Source organism: Schistocerca piceifrons, chromosome 5 (assembly GCF_021461385.2).
Source record: "Schistocerca piceifrons isolate TAMUIC-IGC-003096 chromosome 5, iqSchPice1.1, whole genome shotgun sequence".
NCBI lineage: Eukaryota > Metazoa > Arthropoda > Insecta > Orthoptera > Acrididae > Schistocerca > Schistocerca piceifrons.
The window spans coordinates 673,607,539-673,628,920 of NC_060142.1; positions in this window are offsets into that span (position 1 = coordinate 673,607,539).

A 21,382-nucleotide genomic window follows, 5' to 3' on the forward strand; every position below is an offset into this window, starting at 1 on the left:
ACAATTATCACAAAGGGACAACCCCAGTTAATAGGTTGTCCTTCTCTTTTGTAACAGGATGACTGCACTACATATCAAGACTATTCTATATATATATATATATATATATATATATATATATATATATGTATATATATATATATATCAATGCGAACTTGTGTAAGAAGTTTCTGTACTGTCGCTGTCGCCTGATGATGAGGTCTAACCTCGAAACATGTTGTTAGTAAATAAAATACGTAATCAACAAGTTCGGTGACTGTTAATGGTATTTGAAAAACCTCTAAATATTAATGCATTCTAAATCCAAGCGAAATATTACTTAAATGGATTTCAGTCTTGTACATGAAATTAGTCTTCATATTGATGATAAAATCTTCTGAGTCCTTAGGCTCCTCAAACTTCTTCAGCAATCGATCCTCTGCAGAGATCATCTCCAGGATTCTACTGGTGTCTCTAGGAGGCTGAACACTATTGAAAGACAACGTCGCATTAACTTATAAAAGGTTATTTTCCCGCGATTTTTCGGAGAACTAGATTACTCCGTAAAAATATTCGGGTTGAAATTGCTGGGCGTCGTCATTGAGATATATTGATAGAGAGGGGCACTCTAAATTACTGTTATTGTGCCACTTCGGTTGTTTTCTGGTAACTTTATGTTCCTCACTTCTTTAGTAACTGCTAACTGTGAAGACGGAAGCCTGCAGCCATCACCTCTATAGAAATTGTGCTCATTCTTCGATATTTCAACTGCTTCAGAACTTTCTTTTTCTTAATATTACTTTACGTGGCTAGCAAAAGTATGTTCTTAAACTGCATAACATGGTCCCATTGTTCTTGGTGTTCCGTTCTCACTTTTGTTGCATCTTGTCTTAAACGTTTGTAGCGTTCGTGTTCTTTAACACGTTCGTTTAGTGTCGTTCCAGTTTTGGGGATACATACTTTGACACAACCACGTGTAAATTGTTATGGTACTGCAGTGTGGAGGAAGTCAGGCACGTCCGTTGTAGGTCGGAAAAAGTCTATCTTGCGTTGACAGAGAAATGTAGTCCCAACTGTATCCCATCATAGCAGTTGGCCATCAGTGTTTCACTAACGAAATCTGGCTCCGACCGCTCCACCTTACAGTCAAAGATGTCATTCATAGCGGCTTGCTACTGGGCTGGATGGTGGTGCGAAGCGGCTACTAGATAGCTGCTTGTTATGGTAGATTTCCTATAAACTCTGTGCCCTAGAGTATTATCAGACCTTCAGTAGATCAACACATCTAAAAATGGGAGGCCAATCTCACTCTTCATCTTCACTGTGAAGCTGATTTTTCACAGGATCGTTTTTCAGAAAGTCGTGGAATTTATGTAGCTCTCCTCTGCTGTCTGGCCATACAACTGTGTCATCCGTATAGCGGCGCCAGCAAGACGGTGTTAGCTCTTCGTCACTTAACACCTTTTGTTCAAAATGCTCGATGAAAATCAAACGTTTTGAACATGGCTGCTTGGATCATTGACCGTTTATAAATTAAAATTGAAGCAAATGAGCCCTCGGTTACAACATTTAGTCTTATTAACCATGTTTCAACACTGCTAAAAGTGCCTTTATCAGAATTTAGACATTTAAAGTAGTCTATAACATAATTACAAAGTTATGGGGAGAAATAAAAAATTTTATATAAAAAAGTACTGATTTACAATACAAGACAAAGACTGTACTTAGACGTCACCTATAAGATAAACAACAGGCCAGAAGGGCTTTAGTCACAAAATATTTAAAAGTAATGTGTGAAGGCGAGCCATTGAGGGCTGCTCATACCTGCACAGCCACAGGTTGCAACGGACTGAGGCACCCGCTTTACCAAGCGCCGGCAGGTGAACATGTAGATGTAGATGTAGAACATGACATTGCAGCGAGAGCGCCATCTAGTAGCCGCAGGAAGAACTTGGCTACATGTAGACAGGCGAAAATTATAATGAATATTGTTCGCTACATAATGTAAAAGGCAATATTTTGTTTAACAGTGACAGATAAAGTAACGTTTTGTCTACATCAGATCTTAGAAGAACAGTTTGAAGCATAATAACGTCATTGCAGTAAATACAGAAAGAGCTGAATGACACAGCCTGTAGAAAACAATTTAACATGAAACACGGCCAATAAACCTTTTAACCTCTATAATAACGTTTTTATGTTTCAAACCGTACTTTGAAGATCTGATGCAGACAAAATGTTACTTTATCTGTCACTGTTAAGCAAAATATGGCCTTTTACATTATGTACAGAACAATATTCATTATAATTTTCGCCTGTTACATTCGAATGTTAAGTAGCCAAGCTGTAGCTGCGGCTACTAGATGGCGCTCTCGCTGCAGTGTTGCATTCAACTGCCGCACTTGTTAACCTGTGGCTGTACAGGTATGAGCAGCCCTTAGAGGCTCGCCTTCACACATTCCTTTTAAATATTTTGTGACTAAAGCCCTTCTGACCTGTTGTTTATTTTATAGGTGACGTGTAAGTACTGTCTTTGTCTTGTATTGTTAGTCAGTACTTACATTTTTTATGTAAAAATTTATTTTACTTCCCATAAACTTGTAATTATGTTATAGACCACTTTAAATGTGAAAATTCTGATGAAGGCACTCTTAGAAGTGTTGAAACCTGGTTAATAAGATCAAAAATTGTGACCGAGGGATCATTTGTTTCAATTTTACTCGATGAAGTTGTTAGTTGCCGCAGGAGAGAATGGTGAACTCATGGCAACTCTAGCACATTGTTCATAAAATTCAATCTTATTCTTAAAATCCCCCCCCCCCCCCCCCCCCCCCCATGAACCATGGACCTTGCCGTTGGTGGGGAGGCTTGCGTGCCTCAGCAATACAGACAGCCGTACCGTAGGTACAACCACAACGGAGGGGTATCTGTTGGGAGGCCAGACAAACGTGTGGTTCCTGAAGAGGGGCAGCAGCCTTTTCAGTAGTTGCAGGGGCAACAGTCTGGATGATTGACTGATCTGGCCTTGTAACAATAACCAAAACGGCTTTGCTGTGCTGATACTGCGAACGGCTGAAAACAAGGGGAAACTACAGCCGTAATTTTTCCCGAGGGCATGCAGCTTTACTGTATGATTACATGATGATGGCGTCCTCTTGGGTAAAATATTCCGGAGGTAAAATAGTCCCCCATTCGGATCTCCGGGCGGGGACTACTCAAGAGGATGTCGTTATCAGGAGAAAGAAAACTGGCGTTCTACGGATCGGAGCGTGGAATGTCAGATCCCTTAATCGGGCAGGTAGGTTAGAAAATTTAAAAAGGGAAATGGATAGGTTAAAGTTAGATATAGTGGGAATTAGTGAAGTTCGGTGGCAGGAGGAACAAGACTTCTGGTCAGGTGACTACAGGGTTATAAACACAAAATTAAGTAGGGGTAATGCAGGAGTAGGTTTAATAATGAATAGGAAAATAGGAATGCGGGTAAGCTACTACAAACAGCACAGCGAACGCATTGTTGTGGCCAAGATAGATACGAAGCCCACGCCTACTACAGTAGTACAAGTTTATATGCCAACTAGCTCTGCAGATGACGAAGAAATTGAAGAAATGAATGATGAAATAAAAGAAATTATTCAGATAGTGAAGGGAGACGAAAATTTAATAGTCATGGGTGACTGGAATTCGAGTGTAGGAAAAGGGAGAGACGGAAACGTAGTAGGTGAATATGGATTGGGGCTAAGAAATGAAAGAGGAAGCCGCCTGGTAGAATTTTGCACAGAGCACAACATAATAATAGCTAACACTTGGTTTAATAATCATGAAAGAAGGCTGTATACATGGAAGAACCCTGGAGATACTAAAAGGTATCAGATAGATTATATAATGGTAAGACAGAGATTTAGGAACCAGGTTTTAAATTGTAAGACATTTCCAGGGGCAGATGTGGACTCTGACCACAATCTATTGGTTATGACCGGTAGATTAAAACTGAAGAAACTGCAAAAAGGTGGGAATTTAAGGAGATGGGACCTGGATAAACTGAAGGAACCAGAGATTGTACAGAATTTCAGGGAGAGCATAAGGGAACAATTGACAGGAATGGGGGAAAGAAATACAGGTGAAGAAGAAAGGGTAGCTTTGAGGGATGAAGTAGTGAAGGCAGCAGAGGATCAAGTAGGTAAAAACACGAGGGCTAGTAGAAATCCTTGGGTAACAGAAGAAATATTGAATTTGATTGATGAAAGGAGAAAATACAAAAATGCAGTAAATGAAGCAGGCAAAAAGGAATACAAACGTCTCAAAAATGAGATCGACAGGAAGTGCAAAATGGCTAAGCAGGGATGGCTAGAGGACAAATGTAAGGATGTAGAGGCTTATCTCACTAGGGGTAAGATAGATACTGCCTACAGGAAAATTAAAGAGACCTTTGGAGAGAAGAGAACCACTTGTATGAATATCAAGAGCTCAGATGGAAACCCAGTTCTAAGCAAAGAAGGGAAAGCAGAAAGGTGGAAGGAGTAGATACAGGGTCTATACAAGGGCGATGTACTTGAGGACAATATTATGGAAATGGGAGAGGATGTAGATGAAGATGAAATGAGAGATATGATACTGCGTGAAGAGTTTGACAGAGCACTGAAAGACCTGAGTTGGAACAAGGCCCCTGGAGTAGACAACATTCCATTGGAACTACTGACGGCCTTGGGAGAGCCAGTCCTGACAAAACTCTACCTTCTGGTGAGCAAGATGTATGAAACAGGCGAAATACCCTCAGACTTCAAGAAGAATATAATAATTCCAATCCCACAGATAGAAGGTGTTGACAGATGTGAAAATTACCGAACAATCAGTTTAATAAGCCACAGCTGCAAAATACTAACACGAATTCTTTACAGACGAATGGAAGAACTAGTAGAAGCCGACCTCGGGGAAGATCAGTTTGGATTCCGTAGAAACAGTGGAACACGTGAGGCAATACTAACCTTACGACTTATCTTAGAAGAAAGATTAAGGAAAGGCAAACCTACGTTTCTAGCATTTGTAGACTTAGAGAAAGCTTTTGACAATGTTGACTGGAATACTCTCTTTCAAATTCTAAAGGTGGCAGGGGTAAAATACAGGGAGCGAAAGGCTATTTACAATTTGTACAGAAACCAGATGGCAGTTATAAGACTCGAGGGACATGAAAGGGAAGCAGTGGTTGGGAAGGGAGTAAGACAGGGTTGTAGCCTCTCCCCGATGTTGTTCAATCTGTATATTGAGCAAGCAGTAAAGGAAACAAAAGAAAAATTAGGAGTAGGTATTAAAATTCATGGAGAAGAAATAAAAACTTTGAGGTTCGCCGATGACATTGTAATTCTGTCAGAGACAGCAAAGGACTTGGAAGAGCAGTTGAATGGAATGTACAGTGTCTTGAAAGGAGGATATAAGATGAACATCAACAAAAGCAAAATGAGGATAATGGAATGTAGTCTAATTAAGTCAGGTGATGCTGAGGGAATTAGATTAGGAAATGAGACACTTAAAGTAGTAAAGGAGTTTTGCTGTTTGTGGAGCAAAATAACTGATGATGGTCGAAGTAGAGAGGATATAAAATGTAGACTGGCAATGGCAAGGAAAGCGTTTCTGAAGAAGAGAAATTTGCTAACATAGAGTATAGATTTAAGTGTCAGGTTTTTTTTTCTTTTAAAGTGTTTGTGTAAAGTGTAGCCATGTATGGAAGTGGAACGTGGACGATAAATAGTTTAGACAAGAAGAGAATATAAGCTTTCGAAATGTGGTGCTACAGAAGAATGCTGAAGACTAGATGGGTAGATCACATAACTAATGAGGAGGTATTGAATAGGATTGGGGAGAAGAGAAGTTTGTGGCACAACTTGACCAGAAGAAGGGATCGGTTGGTAGGACATGTTCTGAGGCATCAAGGGATCACCAATTTAGTATTGGAGGGCAGCGTGGAGGGTAAAAATCGTAGAGGGAGACCAAGAGATGAATACACTAAGCAGAATCAGAAGGATGTAGGCTGCAGTAGGTACTGGGAGATGAAGAAGCTTGCACAGGATAGAGTAGCATGGAGAGCTGCATCAAACCAGTCTCAGGACTGAAGACCACAACAACAACAACATACTTAAAATAAAACATGACTGTTAGCTTAATTCGGCATGGTCACATACATCTGCAGCAATCTAAAACCCAAAGTTCTGTTACTAACAGCGGGGTGCACTCAGTCCTTGTGAGGCAAACTGAGGAGCTACTTGATTGAGAAGTAGCGGCTCCGGTCTCAGAAACTGACACACGGCCGGGAGAGCGGTGTGCTGACCACATGCCCCTCCATATCTGCATCCAGTGACGCTTGTGGGCTGAGGATTACAAGGCGGTCGGTCGGTACCTTTGGGGCCTTTGTTGCCTATTCGGGAGGAGTTTAATACCAATCGATTCGGTGTACCTCAAGAACTTGTGTTCATTCTTTGTTCTTCCATAGTATCCATCCATGTGTGGTCATATTGCGCTATGATTTGATAAGTTTCGCTTTATGCTTCTTGTCGTAATCACCCAATCCTGTTAATTTAATGGAGCGTTAACTGAGCGTAATTCTTACTGGTACCGAAATTCTAGTAGTGTAGCGGATTTAGTGTCTTTCATGAATGATGGCCCCAAGTCTGTTACTATGTAGTCATGAGTTCCATTTATTATTTCTTCTTCCCATCGCCTTTAACGAGCTTTACCATTACAATTCAAACAAGAGCTGTTGAAATTTCTTTCTTGAAGAAGAAATTCTTTGTTGATTTGGTAGAATCACGTCCATCCTTTGCATGGTCCTGGACACCATGTGGCGACAAACCCGTGTTTTACTATCAATAATCCTCTAAGAGTATAATGAATACCCAAATCAATAATACCAAGCTCTTGTTTTGAATTTTACTGGATTTAACGAACTTTGCTTCAGATAATTTGTCCTGTTTCTTTTATCCATTCGTAGCTTCCAACATAACCACATAACACTAAGTTATTCTGAGTAAAATGAACCTGCACATGCATGGTGATACTTTTCTTGAGGTGTTATCAGAATAGTTAAATTCTTAAATGGGCGTGCTAAACTTGGAGCTTTCGTCCCCTCACCCAGTGTGAATGACATTTTATACCACGTCCTATCAAGTGCTGTTCTTGATGGTACATGTAATTAATTTAATCAATGTGTTTTCCTGAGCACGAGGGACCATAGTAACCTAAGATTTTTTCGTCGTGTTAAGTCCATTCCTTTTACGTTGAACTGAGATTTTCTGTGATAAACAGTGGATTTCTGTGGGAATTATTCTTTAGTTTGTGTCACCCCCTGAAAGACCACAATATGGTAGAACCATCTGAGGGATGCAGTAAATTTAGGTATGTGTATTGAGTCCCAACAGAAATGTGCGTTACCATATGATGACAAGCGTTTGCACTAAGTACTTTTGACACAAAAACCTAATATGTTAGTGTGTTCTCAGATTTTCTTGCCAATATCGATTAATAGTGTGCATCTGGGTGGGAACAACAGATCGTCAGAACGTCTGGAAACAGACTATTAATACTAGCGGTTATCTTTTATTTTACTACGGTTCAGTACGACCCTTGCACATGCACTGGGGGACGTTCCACTTCAATGAGAACAGAAAGAAGTCATATACCTTATTACGATTGTCACAGCTGTCTCAGCAATCGATCCCAAATACGTTTAATATGGTGAAAGACTAGACTCCCTAGAATGTGGTAACCGAACGTTGTAGTAAAGTAATGCCTAACTTTGAATGATTCTACAGTTAATTATAAATGAGACATGCATATAGGGATCATCTTATTGTTTAACAACTGTTGATAACAAAGGCTTACAATTTTGAAAAAGGGGGTACAACTTTCACCATGTCGTCCAGTACCCAAAGCACTCTTCCTCCCCTTCCTTTACTGCAGTGTTTCCTTCAACGATAATTCGTTGCATGCCGTTTTGCAGCCCCAACCACGATGTTTTCCTCATATTACGGTAAGTTTTCTTTTCTCTCCTATTCCCGTGTTTTTTGTGTTTGTTTATTCATCGTTGTGTTAGTCCACTTCACTTTTAGCATTCTCTCCACAACAGTTTTAAAAACTGTCTGAGTATTGATCTTCCTTTTTTTTACTTCTATGACTCGCTCCCATACAGTACTACACTCCGCATAAAACCCTTATTAATCTCTTTATGAACTCTATCGATATCCTTTTTTCTGTCAACAAACGACTCACCTTTTGCAAAGCTGCTTTACCCAGAGATATTCTGATTCAAATTTCCTCCACAAAACTTCGAGGTTTTGTCGCCAAATTTCCAAAGTACCGAAAAGATTTGACTTGTCACAAGGTCTGTCCTTCCAATGATACAATGACGGAACCTTTCTCTTTGCTGAGTCTCATCACTTTGGGCTTTCCTATATTTCCCGTCACTGTGTACTCTTTTCCCTCTTTTACAAACATCTCCATCATAAACTGTAACTATTCCTCTGATTCAACCAACACTCTTTAATCATCTACGTGCTTAATTGTTTTTATTCCTTCTCCCTCTACTATTATGCCACTTGATTTTTGTTCTGCTCTTGCTTTTCCTTCTGTTGCCGGTAGTTTCTCAGTATTAGTCTATCAGGTGTGGTGAACGTCACAAAACTAGAATTGTATCACAACGTTTTGCCTGATGTCCCATAGTGTAAAAGCGCTGAAAACCTTTAGGGACATTTCGTATGGCAAAATATGAGCGGTATGTGGAACCATACTTCATCGAACAGGAATATCCCATTGAAAAATTTGTTTTCAGTTTTTTTCTTTTTTTTCTTTTCAATTTATTCCTTAAGTCCAGTCACGATCTTGTCTTTCACATCGGGTTTCATGTGGGTACAACATATGTGAATAAGGGACTACTCCATTCATAATCCATTCGTACTGCATTTAGTATACACTGGTGTTGTTCTTGTTGTTGCTGTGGTCTTCAGTCCAAAGACTCGCTTGATACTGCCAACTAAGCTGGCGATCCCTTGATGTCTCAGAATGTGACCAATCAACTTATCCCTTCTTCTAGTCATGTTGCGCCTCAAATTTCTTTTCTCCCCAATTTAATTCACTACCTCCTTATTAGTTACATGATATAACCATCTAATCGTCAGCATTCTTTTGGAGCACCACATTTCAAAACTTTCTATTCTCTTCTTGTCGAAACGGTATCATCCATGTTTCACTTCCACACATGGCTACACTCCATACAAGTATACTCAGAAAAGACTTCCTGATACTTAAATCTACATTCGCCGCCAAAAAATTTCTCTGCTTCATTATCGCTTTTCTTGCCATTGCCAGTCTACATTTTATATCCTCCTTACTTCGACCATCATTAGTTATTTTACCGACGAAATAGTAAAACTCATCTACTGCTTTAAGTGTCTCATATCATAATCCAATTCCCTCAGGATGATCTGATATAATTCGTCTACATTTCGGAATTCTTGTTTTGCTTTTGTTGATGTTCGTTTTATACCCTTCTTTCAGACGCTGTCCATACCGCTCAACTGCTCTTCCTTTGCTGTCTCTGACTGAATTTCGATGCCATCGCCAAACATCAAAGTTGTTATTTCTTCTTTCTCGACTTTAATTTCTGGTCTAAATTTATCTTTGGTTTCCTTTAATTCTTGTCAATGTACTGATTGAACCTCAGGGATAGGCCACAACCCTGTCTGGCTCCCTTCTCAGCCACTACTTCTCTTTCATGCCACCTGGTTTCTATACAAGTTGTAAACATCCTTTGGCTCCCTGTATTTTACTCCTGCTATCTTTACAATTTCAAAGAGAGTATTCCAGTCAGGATAGTCGAAAACTTTCTCTAAGTGTATTCAAATTTTGCAACCATGACTTATTAAACTGATAGTTCGTTGCCATCCAAACTGATCTTCCCCAAAGTCGGCTTCTATCAGTTTTTCCATTCTTCTGTAAAGAGCTCGTATTCAAATTTTGCAAACATGACTTATTAAACTGATAGTTCGTTACCATTCACACCTGTTAGCACCTGCTTTCTTTGAAATTGGAATGTCTGAAGTCTGAGGGTATGTCGCCTGTCTCATACATCTTGCATACCAGATGGAAGAGTTTTGTCATGACCGGTTCTCCCAATGCTACCAGTAATTTTTTATGGAATGTCGCCTACTCTTGGGGCCTTGCTTCGACGTAAGTCTACCAGTGCGCTGTCAAATTCTTCTTGCAGAATGATGTCTCCCACCTTGTCTTCATCTACATCCTCTTCTGTTTCTATAGTATTGTCTCCAAGATCTCCCTTGCACAGACCCTCTGTATACTTCTTCCACTTTCCACCTTTCTCTTGTTTGCCGCCGAGCGAGGTGGCGCGGTGGTTAGCACACTGGACTCGCATTCAGGTGGAGGACAGTTCAAACCTGTGTCCGACCATCCTGATTTAGGTTTTCCGTGAGTTCCCTAAATCGTTTCAGGCAAATTCCTGGATGGTTCCTTTGAATGGGCACGGCCGACTTTCTTCCTCATCTTTCATTAATTTGATGGGACCGATGACTTCGCTGTTTGGTCCCCTCCCCCAAACCAACCAACCAACGAACCTTCTTTGCCTAGGACTGGTTTTCCATTTGAGCTTGCATTTATCGCGAATCTCTTGCCCAACGTAAAGTCCCGAGCGACTGGAAAAAAGCGCAGGTGACGCCTGTATATAAGAAGGGTAGAAGGACGGATCCTCAAAATAACAGACGAATATCCTTAACATCGGTATGTTGCAGGATTCTCGAACATATGCTCAGTTCGAATATAATGAATTTCCTTGAAACAGAGAAGTTGCTGTCCATGCATCAGTACGGCTTTAGAAAGCATCGCTCCTGCGAAACGCAACTCGCCCTTTTTTCACATGATATCTTGCGAACCACGGATGAAGGGTATCAGACGGATGCCATATTCCTTGACTTCCGGAAAGCGTTTGACTCGGTGCCGCACTGCAGACTCCTAACTAAGGTACGAGCATATGGGATTGGTTCCCAAGTATGTGAGTGGCTCGAAGACTTCTTAAGTAATAGAACCCAGTACGTTGTCCTCGATGGTGAGTGTTCATCGGAGGTGAGGGTATCATCTGGAGTGCCCCAGCGAAGTGTGGTAGGTCCGCTGTTGTTTTCTATCTACATAAATGATCTTTTGGATAGGCTGGATAGTAATGTGCGGCTGTTTGCTGATGATGCTGTGGTGTACGGGAAGGTGTCGTCGTTGAGTGACTGCAGGAGGATACAAGATGACTTGGACAGGATTTGTGATTGGTGTAAAGAATGGCAGCTAACTCTAAATATAGATAAATGTAAATTAATGCAGATGAATAGGAAAAGGAATCTGGTAATGTTTGAATACTCCATTAGTAGTGTAGCGCTTGACTAAGTCACGTCGATTAAATATTTGGGCGTAACATTGCAGAGCGATATGAAGTGGGAGAAGCATGTAATGGCAGTTGTGGGGAAGGCGGATAATCGTCTTCGGTCCATTGGTAGAATTTTGGGAAGATGTGGTTCATCTGTAAAGGAGACCGCTTATAAAACACTAATACGACCTATTCTTGAGTACTGCTCGAGCGTTTGGTAACCCTATCAGGTCGGATTGAGGGAGGACATAGAAGCAATTCAGAGGCGGGCTGCTAGATTTGTTACTGCGAGTGTTACGGAAATGCTTCAGGAACTCGGGTGGGAGTCTCCAGAGGAAAGGGGGCGTTCTTTTCGTGAATCGCTACTGAGGAAATTTTGAGAACCAGCATTTGAGGCTGACTGCAGTCAATTTTACTGCCGCCAACTTATATTTCGCGGAAAGACCACAAAGATAAGATAAGAGAGATTAGGGCTCGTAGGCTCGTACAGAGGCATATAGGCAGTCATTTTTCCCTCGTTCTGTTTGGGAGTGGGGGAGAGAAGATGCTAGTTGTGGTACGAGGTACCCTCCGCCACGCACTGTATGGTGGGTTACGGAGTATGTATGTAGATGTAGATGAGCTCTTGATATTCATACAGCTGCTTCTCTTTTCTCCAAAGGGCTCTTTAATTTTTCTGTAGGAGATATCTATGTTTATCCTAGTGACGTATGCTTCTAACCCTTACATTTGTCCTCTGGCCATCCCTGCTTAGCCATAAGCCGGTATGCTTTTATTAATGGCAGGTCTCCCTCAGTGGTAGGTAGAGATGGGCAAACTGAAACACGTAACTGTTTCGAAACAAATGAAACAGTACAATGCAATGTTTCGATACGCTGTTTCGAAACAGTGAAACAGTTTGTGTTTTGTTATCTAATAAAACTACACATTTTATCATCTTGAATGTCTACTGTATAAGTTTGTCCATATAAACACAAATGACGTGCGAGAGCGCTCATCATATCGCAGAAAGTATGAAACTATCACTTAGGCGTCTAGGCAGTTTCGTATTTCCTGCAGCAATTCCGCTGCTTTCGTGTCGTGTGACTTTCATACTTTTCAATTGGCTGAGGACAGCCATAGCCTAAGACAGAAGAACCACCACGAACGGAACTGGAGGTGGGAGCAAACTGCAGACACAACGGATGTGCTACTGGGATTCCCACTTTCCGTTAGTATGGGTAATATACCCATCTTGCTAATTTCCATGCACACTAAGGGAATCATTGTGGATAATAGGCACAGTGACTATAGTCTCACAAATAATGCCAAATAATTCGAATAAATAACAAAATATAACAGAAAAAATTTTGTCTTTCAAGGTGTTTCGAACCGTTACTATAAATTCACCATGCTTGTCAGCCCTTAGCGTTCACCATTACACTATCAGTGATATGTCAAACAGATTGATTGCAATTATACCTACATCAAATTTATGTATATGTCTAATAACTGTCACTCTACGCCTTTTTTATTCGAAATGTTGTAGGCTTATTTGCGTTTCTTAATATGATTACTGTACATGAACAGAGAAGCGTATGTTATAAAAGAAGTGTAATTTAACTAAATGATTTTCACCTATTTATTATTTTGAATGTGAATAGTATGCGTTGTTTTATTGTTTGGTTAGTGTTTATAAAGCAGATGTTACGCCATTTCGGCATAGGACAGTCAGCTAGAAACGAAGCTTTATTTTCGGATATCTTAAGCTTCATGCTATTGCTTGTCAAAAAGATTTCGACACTCTTGAAAGTGTTTCACGAAGTGGTATGTTGTGTTTCAGTACCTGTGCCGAGCCCGAATCTCGCCCGACACAGAGCGGAATGAAACATCACTGTTTCGATACAATTAGTCCGTTCCAAGCACAGGTGGATTGAAACAGCCTTACTTTGAAACAACGATAAAGTTTCTGTGTCTGGCTCGAGATCGAATCTGGTCCAGTTATCCGAGACAGGGGCGGAATGAAACACCACTGTTTCGAGACAGTGAACCACAGTCGTTCCGAAACACTGAAACAGTTCCACGTATCGATACACTGTATCGAAACATAGAGACAGTGGCCAAGTCTAGTGGTAGGTATGTAGCGAAGGAGTCAGTGGCAGAGAGAGGTGGATGCCTCACTGTACAGCGAGCTGCAGGTAAGAGATTCTCACGGTCGCGCATTTTCCAGCGACAACCAAACTAGCAGTAGCAATGCTGGTCCCACGGAGTACAAGTTGTACACGTACGTGACGCCTCAATATATCGTAGCGGGCAGCCAGAGTCGGACTCTTCCGGGGTGTGGGCTCTGGCAGGGGCGGCGGCCGCTTTCACTAGGCCTCACATGGAAACTGAAAGGGGCACCCGTCGCGCTGCGGTCGCGTGCAAATGAGGCAGAGCTGGCTGGCTCGCTAGGCCCGCGGAACCGGCCACGCGGCCGTGTCGCCTGTTAGCCGAGGCCAGGCCGTTCACACAGAACGCGCGCAGCTGTCGCATCTGCCGGCGACGGGCGTGGGAACGCCGACACAAACGCAGAAATCCGCGATAACTGGAGGCGAGGGGCGCAACTCTCGGCCAGTCGGCAGCGGTAGCTGGCCGGGTGCCCATCTGCATACGAGCCGCGGCCATCTGTCATCGCTGCCACGACAGCTGCGCTACCGGAGACCCCGGCGTTGGCTCCGATTTCTCACCGTCGGTTTTCTGTCGCAGTTGTCACCTGATGTCTTGACAGTTGCCTCCCGTCCAAAAGATATCAGGCATCTTCTGACCGTGTAGCTCAGCTGATCTTGAAAGACGATATGCTATGTTCCTGTAGGCCTTTATTTCTCCACTAGTCGCCAAACACACGCGCTGTCCCACCTAACTTTGCCATGTCTTACACTACTCGCCATTAAAATTGCTACACCAAGAAGAAATGCAGATGATAAACGGGTATTCATTGGACAAATATATTATACTAGAACTGACATGTGATTACATTTTCACGCAATTTGGGTGCATAGATCCTGAGAAATCAGTACCCAGAACAACCACCTCTGGCCGTAATAACGGCCTTGATACGCTTGGGCATTGAGTCAAACAGAGCTCGGATGGGGTGTACAGGTACAGCTCCCCATGCAGCTTCAACACACTACCACAGTTCATCAAGAGTAGTGACTGGCGTATTGTGACGAGCCAGTTGCTCCGCCACCATTGACCAAACGTTTTCAATTGGTGAGAGATCTGGAGAATGTGCTGGCTAGGGCAGCAGTCGAACATATTCTGTATCCAGAAAGGCCGGTACATGACCTGCAACATGAGGTCGCGCATTATCTTGCTGAAATGTAGGGTTTCGCAGTGATCGAATGAGGGGTGGAGCCACGGGTCGTAACACATCTGAAATGTAACGTCAACTGTTCGAAGTGCAGTCAATGCGAACAAGAGGTGACATGAATGGCACCCCATACCATCACGCCGGGTGATACGCCAGTATGGCAATGACGACTACGCGCTTCCAATATGCGTTCACCGCGATGTCGCCAAACACGGATGCGACCATCATGATGCTGTAAACAGAACCTTGATTCATCCGAAAAAAGACGTTTTGCCATTCTTGCACGCAGGTTCGTCGTTCAATACACCATCGCAGGCGCTCCTGTGTGTGATGCAGGGTCAAGGGCAACCGCAGCCACGGTCTCCGAGCTGATAGTCCATGCTGCTGCAAACGTCGTCGAACTGGTCGTGCAGATGATTGTTATCTTGCAAACGTCCCCATATGTTGACTCAGGTATCGAGACGTGGCTGCACGACCCTTTACAGCCATGCGGATAAGATGCCTGTCATCTGGACTGCTAGTGATACGAGGCCGTTGGGATCCGGCACGGCGTTCCGTATTACCCTCCTGAACCCACCGATTCCACATTCTGCTAAGAGTCATTGCATCTCCACCAACGCGAGCAGCAATGTCGCGATACGATATACCGCAATCGCGATGGGCTAGAATACGACCTTTATCAAAGTCGGAAACGTGATGGTACGCATTTCTCCTCCTTACACGAGGCATCATAACAACGTTTCACCAGGTAACGCGGGTCAACAGCTGTTTGTGTATGAGAAATCGGTTGGAAACTTTCCTCATGTCAGCATGTTGTAGGGGTCGCCACCGGCGCCAACCTTGTGTGAATGCTCTGAAAAGCTAATCATTTGCATATCACAGCATCTTCTTCCTGTCTGTTAAATTTCACGTCTGTAGCACGTCATCTTCGTGGTGTAGCTATTTTAATGGCCGGTAGTGCATATTTCAAAAACGAAAAGAATGTAAACATTGCAATTAACCAGGGATGTAACTACACTGAGAAGCCAAAGAAAGTGGTACACCTGCCTAACATCGTGTAGGGTCCCGCGAGCACGCTGGAGTGCCGCAACACGACGTGGCATGGACTCGACTAATGTCACAAGTAGTGATGGAGGAAACTGACACCATGAATCCAGCAGGGCTGTCCATAAATCCGTAAGAGTATGAGGGGGTAGAGATCTCTTCTCAATGCCACGTTGTAAGGCAATCCAGATATGCTCAATAATGTTCATATCTAGGGAGTTGGTGGCCAGCGGAAGTATTTAAACACAGAAGAGTGTTCCTGCTGGAATTGCCGAAGTCTGTCGTAATGCACAATGGACATGAATGGATGCAGGTGATGAGACAAGATGCTTACGAGCGTGTCACATGTCAGAGTCGTATCTAGGCGTATCAGAGGTCTCATATGACTCCAACTACACAGACCCCACCCCATTAAGAGCCTTCACCAGCTTGAACAGTCCCCTGCTGACAACAAGGGTCCATGGGTTCATGAGGTTGTCTCCATACACGTACATGTCCACTCGCTCAATACAATCGGAAACGAGTCTCGTCCGACCAGGCAACAGGTTTCCAGTCATGAACAGTTCAATGTCGGTGTTGATGGGGCCAGGCAAGGCGCAAAGTTTTCTGACGTGCAGTCATCAAGGGTACCCGAGTGGGCCTTCGGCTCCGAAACCCCAAATCAATGATGTTTCGTTGAATGGGTCGCACGCTGACGCTTGTTGATAGCCCAGCATTGAAATCTGCAGCAAACAGCGGAAGGATTGCACTTCCGTCATGTTGAACGATTCTCTTCAGTCGTTGTTGGTCCCAGTGTGCTAGGATCTTTTTCCGGCCGCAGTGATGTCGGAGATTTGATGTTTCACCGGATTCCTGATATTTACGGTACACTCGTGAAATGGTTATACGGGAAAATCCCACTTATCGCTACCTCAAAGATGCTGTGTTTGTCGCTAGTGCGCCGAGTATAGCACCACGTTCAAACTCAAATCTTGATAACCTGGGATTAGAGCAGCAGTAATCGATCTCAGGATTGCGCCAGACAGTTGTTTTATATAGGTATTGTGGACCTCAGCGCCGTATTTTGCCTGTTTACATATCTCTGCATTTGAATACACATGCCTATACCAGGTGCTTTGGCGCTTCAGTGGCTCACGCAATCAGCAGGAAGGCACAATCCCTTCAAGTAAATAAACATCGCTTTCTACATAAAGTTAAGCATATTTTCTGCTGAAATGAAAACTAGAGATACAATCAGAAATGGCAGACCTGTTTTCACTGCTCTAAATCTTATACGTTCTGGAATACCTAGAATTTAAATAATGTAAACGGTGCCACAGTTTCTGCTGTAATGCCGTAATGCGGTCTGCCTGCACTGTTCCGAAACCTGCTGTAGGCAACACATGGCTCCGTGCGCTACGGCAGAAAATGTGGCATCATTGCCATCATTTAGTCAGTGTATTTTAAGGTTATCATAGCTAACACTTGTTTCAAGAATCATAAAAGAAGGTTGTATACCTGGAAGAATCCTGGAGATACTAAAAGGTATCAGACAGATTATATAATGGTAAGACAGAGATTTAGGAACCAGGTTTTAAATTGTAAGACATTTCCAGGGGCAGATGTGGATTCTGACCACAATCTATTGGTTATGAACTGCAGATTGAAACTGAAGAAACTGCAAAAAGGTGGGAAGTTAAGGAGATGGGACCTGGATAAACTGAAAGAACCAGAGGTTGTAGAGAGTTTGAGGGAGAGCATAAGGGAACAATTGACAGGAATGGGGGGAAGAACTACAGTAAAAGAAGAATGGGTAGCTCTGAGGGATGAAGTAGTGAAGGCAGCAGACGATCAAGTAGGTAAAAAGGCGAGGGCTAATAGAAATCCTTGGGTAACAGAAGAAATATTGAATTTAATTGATGAAAGGAGGAAGTATAAAAACGCAGTAAATGAAGCAGGCAAAAAGGAATACAAACGTCTGAAATATGAGATCGACAGGAAGTGCAAAATGGCTAAGCAGGGATGGCTAGAGGACAAATGTAAGGATATAGAGGCTTGTCTCGCTAGGGGTAAGATAGATACTGCCTACAGGAAAATTAAAGAGACCTTTGGAGAGAAGAGAACGACTTGTATGAATATCAAGAGCTCAGATGGAAACCCAGTTCTAAGCAAAGAAGGGAAGGCAGAAAGGTGGAAGGAGTATATAGAGGGTTTATACAAGGGCGATGTACTTGAGGACAATATTATGGAAATGGAAGAGGATGTAGACGAAGACGACATGGGAGATAAGATACTGCGTGAAGAGTTTGACAGAGCACTGAAAGACCTGAGTCGAAACAAGGCCCCGGTAGTAGACAACATTCCATTAGAACTACTGATGGCCTTGGGAGAGCCAGTCATGACAAAACTCTACCATCTGGTGAGCAAGATATATGAGACAGGCGAAATACCCTCAGACTTCAAGAAGAATATAATAATTCCAATCCCAAAGAAAGCAGGTGTTGACAGATGTGAAAATTACCGAACTATCAGTTTAATAAGTCACAGCTGCAAAATACTAACGCGAATTCTTTACAGACGAATGGAAAAACTGGTAGAAGCGGACCTCGGGGAAGATCAGTTTGGATTCCGTAGAAATGTTGGAACACGTGAGGCAATACTAACCTTACGACTTATCTTAGAAGAAAGATTAAGAAAAGGCAAACCTACGTTTCTAGCATTTGTAGACTTAGATAAAGCTCTTGACAATGTTAACTGGAATACTCTCTTTCAGATTCTGAAGGTGGCAGGGGTAAAATACAGGGAGCGAAAGGCTATTTACAATTTGTACAGAAACCAGATGGCAGTTATAAGAGTCGAGGGGCATGAAAGGGAAGCAGTGGTTGGGAAAGGAGTGAGACAGGGTTGTAGCCTCTCCCCGATGTTATTCAACCTGTATATTGAGCAAGCAGTAAAGGAAACAAAAGAAAAATTCGGAGTAGGTATTAAAATTCATGGAGAAGAAGTAAAAACTTTGAGGTTTGCCGATGACATTGTAATTCTGTCAGAGACAGCAGAAGAGCAGTTGAACGGAATGGACAGTGTCTTGAAAGGAGGATATAAGATGAACATCAACAAAAGCAAAACGTGGATAATGGAATGTAGTCAAATTAAATCGAGTGATGCTGAGGGAATTAGATTAGGAAATGAGACGCTTAAAGTAGTAAAGGAGTTTTGCTATTTAGGGAGTAAAATAACTGATGATGGTCGAAGTAGAGAGGATATAAAATGTAGACTGGCAGTGGCAAGGAAAGCGTTTCTGAAGAAGAGAAATTTGTTAACATCGAGTATAGATTTAAGTGTCGGGAAGTCATTTCTGAAAGTATTTGTATGGAGTGTAGCCATGTATGGAAGTGAAACATGGACGATAAATAGTTTGGACAAGAAGAGAATAGAAGCTTTCGAAATGTGGTGCTACAGAAGAATGCTGAAGATAAGGTGGGTAGACCACGTAACTAATGAGGAGGTATTGAATAGGATTGGGGAGAAGAGAAGTTTGTGGCACAACTTGACCAGAAGAAGGGATCGGTTGGTAGGACATGTTTTGAGGCATCAAGGGATCACAAATTTAGCATTGGAGGGCAGCGTGGAGGGTAAAAATCGTAGAGGGAGACCAAGAGATGAATACACTAAGCAGATTCAGAAGGATGTAGGCTGCAGTAGGTACTAGGAGATGAAGAAGATTGCACAGGATAGAGTAGCATGGAGAGGTGCATCAAACCAGTCTCAGGACTGAAGACCACAACAACAACAACATTTTAAGGTTTGAAACAGTGAAACGAAGTTTTTCTACGGAAAGAAAACATATGCGCCACTTAAAAAAAGGTGACTTTTTGTTGAAAGTGATGTTTGTTTACATATAGGGATTATGCATTGCTGCCCATTGTGTGAGCTACTGAGATTGGTGCATCCCTGGCCAATTCCTTCTTTTGTTTCTTTTAGGAAATACAAAGGGCGATTGATAGGGGATTCAACACTTTTTTCTGAAAGCAGGTTGGTTTTATTCAGGATTCCACTACACTATGTCATTCCACCCCCTGCAGAACGCTATTTTTCAATATAATCTCCTCTCAATGCGACGGACTAACGCTACTTTACTGGGAGGGCCTGTAGGTTGCATGGTGCCACTCTACTGGTCAGTATTGGAGCCAACGTCTTGCTGCGTTAACAATCTCTCCGCAATCCACGTACTGCTTTCTGCGGAGTGCATCCTTCATTCCGCGAAGCAAATGGCAGGTGCGACATCTGCGCTGTAGGTTGGATGAGGAAGAACTGCCCAGTCAAGTTTTGTGAGTTCCTCTCTGGTGCACAGTCTAGTGTGTGGCGTTGCGTTTTGATGGAGTAGCAGAAGTTCGTTTGCACTTTTGTGGCAACGAACATGCTGAAATCGTATCTTCAATTTCCTGAGGGTAGCGTAACACAATTCCGAGTTGATCGTTGAACTATGATGGAGGACATCAAGCAGAACAATCCCTACAGAATCCCCAAAGTCGCCATGACTTTAGCGGCTGAGGATGCCGCTTTGAACGTTTTCTTTGAAGGAGAGGTGATTTGGTGCCAGTCCATGGATGCCGTTTTGTTTCCAGTTTGAACTGATGAGCCGATGTAATTTCACACAATTGTCTCTCTTTGCTTTTTATGGTCTTCTGCTAGCCGATGAGGAACCCAGCAGGCACTCACCTTTGAGCACCCTGCTGATGGACGAGTGTGCCAGCACTACCAACAAAGAACTACAGACCTATATCATTGACGTCGGTTTGCAGTAGGGTTTGGAGCATATACTGTATTCAGACATTATGAATCACCTCGAAGCGAACAATATATTGATACGTAATCAGCATGGTTTCAGAAAACATCGTTCTTGTGCAACGCAGCTACCTCTTTATTCGCACGAAGTAATGGACACTATCGACAGGGGATCTCAGGGTAATTCCGTGTTTCTGGATTTCCGGAAAGCTTTTGACACCGTTCCTCACAAGCGACTTCTAATCGAGCTGCGGGCCTATGGGGTATCGTCTCAGTTGTGCGACTGGATTCGTGATTTCCTGTCAGGAAGGTCGCAGTTCGTAGTAATAGACGGCAAATCATCGAGTAAAACTGAAGTGATATCAGGTGTTCCCCAGGGAAGCGTCCTGGGACCTCTGCTGTTCCTGATCTATATAAATGACCTGGGTGACAATCTGAGCAGTTCTCTTAGGTTGTTCGCAGATGATGCTGTAATTTACCGTCTAGTAAGGTCATCCGAAGACCAGTATCAGTTGCAAAGCGATTTAGAAAAGATTGCTGTATGGTGTGGCAGGTGGCAGTTGACGCTAAATAACGAAAAGTGTGAGGTGATCCACATGAGTTCCAAAAGAAATCCGTTGGAATTCGATTACTCGATAAATAGTACAATTCTCAAGGCTGTCAATTCAACTAAGTACCTGGGTGTTAAAATTACGAACAACTTCAGTTGGAAAGACCACATAGATAATATTGTGGGGAAGGCGAGCCAAAGGTTGCGTTTCATTGGTAGGACACTTAGAAGATGCAACAAGTCCACTAAAGAGACAGCTTACATTACACTCGTTCGTCCTCTGTTAGAATATTGCTGCGCGGTGTGG